Genomic DNA, 7504 nt, shown 5'->3' with positions numbered 1-7504 from the left:
GTATTTCTCCCATAGAGTTCTGGCAACCGTTATGGCTCTCTGATCCTTGGTTGGGAATGCTTGTGCATAACGAGTGAAGTGGTCAGTGACTACCAACACATTGCACACATTGCGGGAATCAGGTTCTATGGAGAGAAAGTCAATGCATACAAGATCCATAGGGCCTGAACTTTGGATGTGGGAAAGTGGTGCTGCTCTCTGTGGCAGAGTCTTTCTCTTAATGCAGCGTTCACATGTCTTGCAGTAGGTCTCTACGTCTAGCTTCATGCGGGGCCAGAAGAATCTGTCACAGACGAGTGCATAGGTCTTGTCAAATCCCAGATGTCCATTGTTGTCATGCAGTGACTTCAGAATCATATGGTGGAACTGCTTGGGGAGCACAAGCTGTCGCCGTAAGCGTAGGTCAGACTGTTTGACTGTCCTGTAAAGCAGACCCTGCTCGATTGACCACTTCCCCCACTCTCGTTTCAGAAGTGTAAGATCAGGATGGTTTGTCTGTATTTGACTTGCTGGTGCCTTCTGATTGACAGCTAGCCATATTTCTCCGATACACGGGTCGCTTTTTTGAGCAGCTTGAAGCTCTGCTGGACTGAAAGTGGGCAGCTGATCAGCTACTACTGCAACGGTATGACAGAAAGCCTTGGGAACTGCAGACACATGAGCCCCTATTTGTTCGATCACACATGGATAGGAGTGTCCTGCTCGTGTGCTACTCGACACCGTCTGACAGAGAGCCCGCACTCCTGGAACTGGGATTTCTTGCCATTCATCATCTGGTGTCATGCTGTCATGTGGACGTCGAGACAACGAGTCTGCGTCAAGGTTATGCCGGCCTGGTCTATACTTAAGGCTAAAGTTGTAGGTGGACAGTGCTGAGAGCCAACGATGACCAGTGGCATCCAGTTTAGCTGACGTTGTGACGTAGGTCAGGGGATTGTTGTCCGTTCTGACTTGTACAGTAGCTCCGTAAAGATAGTCATGTAGCTTATCCACAATAGCCCACTTGAGAGCCAAAAACTCCAGTTTGTGTGCTGGATAGTTTTTCTCAGATGGCGAGAGACTTCTGCTGATGAATGCAACTGGGCGTAGACCATCATCATGCTCTTGGTATAAGACACCACCTAGTCCGTCTAGGCTAGCATCCACGTGCAGAATGTAAGGCTTCTGTGGATCCGCGAACGCCAATACAGGGGCTTTGGTGAGCCGGGTCTTGAGTCCTTGGAAAGCATGTTCGCATTGCTCACTCCACCGAGAGCCAAAGGGTTCAGCAGGCTTGAAGTAAGTCTTGTCAGGTGAGTTTGCAGTCTGACTCCCCTTGGAGCGGGGACGGGGAGGATATCCTTGAGGGAGTCCGTTGAGGGGACGGCAGAGTTTGGAGAAGTCCTTGACAAAGCGGCGATAGTAGCCACAAAATCCAAGGATCTGAGCTCTGTCACCGTTTGGGGTCTTGGCCAGGAGACAACAGCCTCTACCTTGGATGGGTCCGTCGCTATTCCGTCCTGCGACACTACATGTCCAATGTAGGTGACAGAAGTCCTGCCAAACTGGCACTTGTCAAGCGACAGCTTCAGACCTTCTTCTTGGAGCCGGTCAAGCACTTTGAGCAACCGCTCCTCGTGTTCTTCGAGGGTTCGTCCAAACACAATGAGATCATCCAGGTACACCAACACCTCCAGAAAGTTCATGTCGCCGACAGTATGTTTCATGACTCTCTGAAAAGTGGCCGGTGCTCCGGAAATTCCCTGAGGCTTGCGTTCGAACTGATAAAAACCCAACGGGCAGATAAAAGCAGTCTTCTCCTTGTCAGCCTCACTCATGGGTATTTGATAGTACCCGCTCCTCAGGTCGAGGACTGTGAACCATTTACTCCCAGACAAGCAGTGAAGAGCGTCTTCTATCCTTGGGACAGTGTACTGGTCCGGTATTGTTCGAAGGTTAAGGGTTCGGTAGTCCACGCACATTCGTACCTTCCCTGACTTCTTGCGTACGACTACTATTGGCGATGCGTAGGGACTACGCGATTCAGAGATGATGCCATGGCTTTGTAGTCCCTGTAGGTGCTGACGCACATCCTCAAAGTCAGCAGGCGACAAACGACGTGACCTCTCTCGGAAGGGCCTTGCATCCTTCAGTCTTATTTCATGTCTGGTGCTTTTAGAACAACCTACATCCCACTCGTGCTGAGAGAAAACCTCTTTCCTCTCCATCATTTTCTCAGAGACGCCTCCTTGCCTCCTCTGGCATAGGAGAGGCTCCAAAATCAAAAGAGGAAGGGGTCAGTTCAATTGCAGCTTTATCCGCACACTGTGCCCTCGGCAGAGGAACAGGGGCTACTGGGAAAATATGGGCTACTGGAGTCCCACGTTTCAAGGAGATTTCTCTGGATGACAGGTTCTTCACAGTCACAGTACTGCATCTGCTGGAAACAACTGATGCAGGATGAACCTCAGGCCTCACCCACAACTCTTCAGGGGAAAAAGTGTCAATAGGCTGATCTGTTAGTGCTAGCTGGTCTGTGAAATCACCAGGAAACTTTGGGAGGCCAGTGACTTTAAACACTTGTCCTGGTTGCAAGGTGATTGGCTTGTGCTGGGTAAACCACACAGTACCATGCTTGTCTACCTCTTCTGTTGTTTCAGACTGGGTGAGTGTCTCATAAGCTTCTCAGAGGACGGGGTGTATGGTCAAAGTACCCAAGAAGCGTTCTCCCGCCTGTTCTTTACAGGACTCAACCAACTCTCTCACTAGCCGGGTATTTGTCCCCACCAGCACGGCAATGTTGTTATCTTTCACAGGGTCAGGACATACTAAGGCCAAAGTGTCAACTGTCTGCGGCACTCCGGTTACAGCGGCAGTGAACTCGAGTTGTATGGACAGGTAGCCATCATATGGGTATTGGTGAGAGCTTAAACCCCATATTTCCAGGTCTTCAAGTGGCTGGAGAGGTAAGTGTTTCAGGTAGGTGTCGTAGAAGTTGCGATACAAAATGGTTACTTGGGAGCCACTGTCAAGCAAAGCTCTTGCATAAACTCCTTCTATTTGCACAGGTACACCAGAGATGGGCCCCACTAATCCTGCAGGTAACTGTTTTGAGCCCTCCTTCGCTGGGGGTGGACAGTGGGTGGAACGTATTTCACACGGAACCAAGCACCGTTCCTTCACATGGCTCCTGAAGTTTCCCTGCTTTCTGCTTGCTTTGATCAGCTTCTGATTCACTTTCCTCAGATCCTCGAGTTCTTTGCACTCTCTCCTTGTATGCCCACCTTGCCCACACCTGTAGCAAAAGATTCCTGCCGGCAGTGGTTTGGACATTTTCACTCGGGGCGACGCGTCCCGAACAGCAGCTTCTGGCGCCTGCTGTACGGACCCAGTCCTTGCTGTCGTACTTTCAGATGTGGGGGTAACTGGAACGGCGCTCAACAGTCTGGCCACCTGAGAAGTCAGTTCCCTTACCTCATTTCGTAGGCTGTTCAACTCAGACGTAACTGAGGACTGCGGTACACTGGCGATGGCTGCGGTAGCAGTAGCTTTCACCCCTTCTCTGGCGCTAATCCAATTTTCTTCCTCTCTCACCTCCCGCATCAGCTGGAAGAAGGAAGGGGGTTTGTCCAGGGTGTGGCTCATCCTTCCACGCAGAGCAACCATGTCTCGAGTGAGTGCACCCTTGACTAGCTGTTCCATCCGAGCTCGATTCATGTCTGCAGCCGTAATTCCTCCCTTAAGAAGAGCACGATGGAGAAGTTTGTCAAGGCGATATAGAAAAGCAGAGAGGTTTTCTCCTTCATCCTGGTATGTGTGTCTGAACTTGGCCAAGATGTCGGCTCCACTCTCTGTGGTGCCATAAGCTGTGTCCAGAGCAGATAAATAATTGGTGGCCGTAGCAGTGGGAGTGCTAACTTTCAAAAATTGAACGATGTCAGCAGCAGGCCCTTTTAAACTCTCCACTATACGCTGTCTCTTGGCGGCGTCAGTGCATTGCCACTCGCTGATCATCTGGGTAGCCTGCTCCATCCAGGCATCGTATTCTTCCTCACCTGGGGGTACAGGTTTCAGTCCTGAAAACAGTCTCAGCTTTCTGTAGCTAGGCCCATCGGTAGACACTTGGCTGCACTTGTCCACCAGTTTGCCAATAGCAGTCACTAAATCCATGTTCACATCCACTTTGGGAGCTTGATTTTCTGATACTATGGCCTGAAAATCCTCCATCGACTTGCCTTCCTGTTGTAGTAGTAACAACAGCTTTGTATGGAAAGCATCCTCTTCAGGAACAGCATCCTGTGTGACAAGGCTTTCTAGCATATGTACAGCCCATGGCCCAGCTTCTCCTTCAATACCTACATCTGGAGGTACAGTGTCAGGGGTTAAATCAATGCTCGTCTCCACTAGTATGAACAACTGTGTGCCAGTAGAATCCCCACGGCGACCACAAATCTTGGTGCGACCAAAGACTTTCACTGTGTTTAAGACCCCAGCAATGGTCTCCTCACTAGTATCTATTGGCACATTGCTCAGTAATATGCCACGAGAAAGACTGATATTCTTTTGGCGGCTCCAGTCAGCGGCCTGAGAAAAATCCATTGTCTTAAGTGAGCTGCTAACACTGTAAAACTTTTCCTGTTGTAATTACTGGGTTAACTGTTACTGACTGACAGAAAAAAAATTATATTTGACCTTATGGGTAAACAGGAATGATCCCAGCGGTGCCTCCAAAAATGTAACCCCCTGCTGACCACTATATGGGGCTACTATTTAAATATTCAATCAACAGGATCCCAAATTCCTAGCGGTTGATGTTGATTTGGCTAATTCCCTGTTTACCCATAAATGTCAGTACTGTAATCGGAATATCAAAAATAAATTTAATAACACATATCATTAACAGACATAAAACAGTGAGCTCTGCCTCTCTCTCTCTCTGCCTGGAAAAAGCTCTCTCTCTCTGCACTCTACCTCTCCAGCTCTGCCTCTCTCCAGCTCTCTGCCTCTCCCTCTCTCTGCACTCTTCCTCTCCAGCTCTGCCTCTCTCTCCAGCTCTCTGCCTCTCCAGCTCTGCCTCTCCCTCCAGCTCTCTTCCTCTCCAGCTCTGCCTCTCCCTCCAGCTCTGCCTCTCCCTCCAGCTCTCTTCCTCTCCAGCTCTGCCTCTCCCTCCAGCTCTCTTCCTCTCCAGCTCTGCCTCTCCCTCCAGCTCTCTTCCTCTCCAGCTCTGCCTCTCCCTCCAGCTCTCTTCCTCTCCAGCTCTCTGCCTCTTCACTTCCTGGCGCCTTTTTTTTTCTCCCGCCCCCAGTGCAATCCCATTGGCCCATCCCACATCACTCAACCAACAGCATCCTGTTCACAGCACCCACCCTGCAAACAGGACACTGAAGCCCACCAGGGATAAAGAACACTGGTAACTGTCTTCCCCACAAATTTTCCTCAGTCCCTTACATATCTAAATGCTTTTTAAAAGACAAAATTGTACCCGCCTCTTCTACTACCTCTAGCAGCTTGTTTCAAACACTCACCACCCTCTGTGTGAAAAAATTCCCCCTCTGGACACTTTTGTATCTCTCACCTTAAACCTATGCCCTCTAGTTTTAGACTCCCCTACCTTTGGGAAAAGATATTGACTATCTACTTTGTCTATGCCCCTCATTATTTTATAGACCTCTATAAGGTCACCCCTCAGCCTCCTATGCTCCAGAGAAAAAAGTCCCACTCTATTCAGCCTCTCCTTATAACTCAATCCATCAAGTCCCGGTAGCATCCTAGTAAATCTCTTCTGCACTCTTTCTAGTTTAATAATATTCTTTCTATTATAGGGTGACCAGAATTGCACACAGTATTCCAAATGTGGCCTTACTAATGTCTTGTACAACTTTAACAAGATGTCCCAACTCCTGTATTCAATGTTCTGACTGATGAAACCAAGCATGCGGAATGCCTTCTTCACCACTCTGTCCACCTGTGACTCCACTTTCAGGAGCTTTGAACATGTACCCCGAGATCTCTTTGTTCTGTCACTCTCCCCAACGCCCTACCAGGAACTGAGTATGTCCTGCCCTGGTTCAATCTACCAAAATGCATCACCTTGCATTTGTCTAGATTAAACTCCATCTGCCATTCGTCAGCCCACTGGCCCAATTGATCAAGATCCTGTTGCAATTGGAGATAACTTTCTTCACTGTCCACTATGCCACCAATCTTTTAAATGCACGTTTTTGTGGATGCTCAGCTTTGTGTTTTGTGGGAGGTGGACACTGGCCTTTATTTCTCATTGATTGATGAGGTGTGGACGTTGATGACTGGGCAGCATTTATTGCCCATCCAAGTTTAGCTTTTTAAGTGTTAACCAAAGCAGAAAATGCTGGAAACTCCCAGAACTTCCAACAGCATCTGTGGAGAGAGAATCAAGCCATCATTTTGAGTCTGGATGATCCTTCATCAGAGTGCTTTTCCCAAAATCCACAAACAGGGCTGCCCCGGTATGCCCATCATGTCAATCTATTTCTGATCCACTGAACGCACTTCCTCCTAGCTTGACTCCATTCTTTGTCCTCTTGTCCAGTCCCTTCCCACCGAGATGCATGATTCCTCTGGTGCCCTATGCCACATCAACAACTTCCAGTTCCCGGGCCCCAGCCGCCTCCTCTTCAACATGGATGTTCAATCCACCTCCTTTCCCCACAAAGATGGGCTCAAAGCTCTTTGCTTCTTCCTCAACCAGACGCCTGAACAATCTCCATCCACCACCACTCTCCTCCGTCTGGCTGGACATGTTCTCTGATTAAACAATTTCCCCTTTAACTCATCGAGAGCTTCAAGTTTTTAGATGTCCAGATCACCAACAACCTGTCCTGGTCCCCCCATGCCGACACTATAGTTAAGAAAGCCCATCAACGCCTCTACTTTCTCAGAAGACTAAGGAAATTTGGCATGTCAGCTACGACTCTCACCAACATTTACAGATGCACCATAGAAAGCATTCTTTCTGGTTGTATCACAGCTTGGTATGGCTCCTGCTCTGCCCAAGACCACAAGGAACTACAAAAGGTCCATCACGCAAACCAGCCTCCCATCCATTGACTCTGTCTACACTTCCCACTACCTTGGCAAAGCAGCCAGCATAATCAAGGACCCCACACACCCCGGACATTCTCTCTTCCATCTTCTTCCATCGGGAAAAAGATACAAAAGTCTGAGGTCACGTACCTACCGACTCAAGAACAGCTTCTTCCCTGCTGCTGTCAGACTTTTGAATGGACTTACCTTGCATTAAGTTGATCTTTCTCTACACCCTGTAATAGTACATTCTGCACTCTCTCGTTTCCTTTTCTATGAACGGTGTATTAGAGGACCATCAGAGGATACAGCAGGATATAGATCAGTTGAAGATTTGGGCAGAGAGATGGCAGATGGAGTTTAATCTGGACAAATGTGAGGTAATGCATTTTGGAAGTTCTACTGCAGTAAATGGCAGAACCCTTAAGAGTATTGATAGGCAAAGGGATCTGGGTGTACAGGT

This window comes from Mustelus asterias, unplaced genomic scaffold, assembly GCF_964213995.1.
Source record: "Mustelus asterias unplaced genomic scaffold, sMusAst1.hap1.1 HAP1_SCAFFOLD_511, whole genome shotgun sequence".
NCBI classification, from domain to species: domain Eukaryota; kingdom Metazoa; phylum Chordata; class Chondrichthyes; order Carcharhiniformes; family Triakidae; genus Mustelus; species Mustelus asterias.
This window is presented reverse-complemented; position numbering follows the sequence as displayed.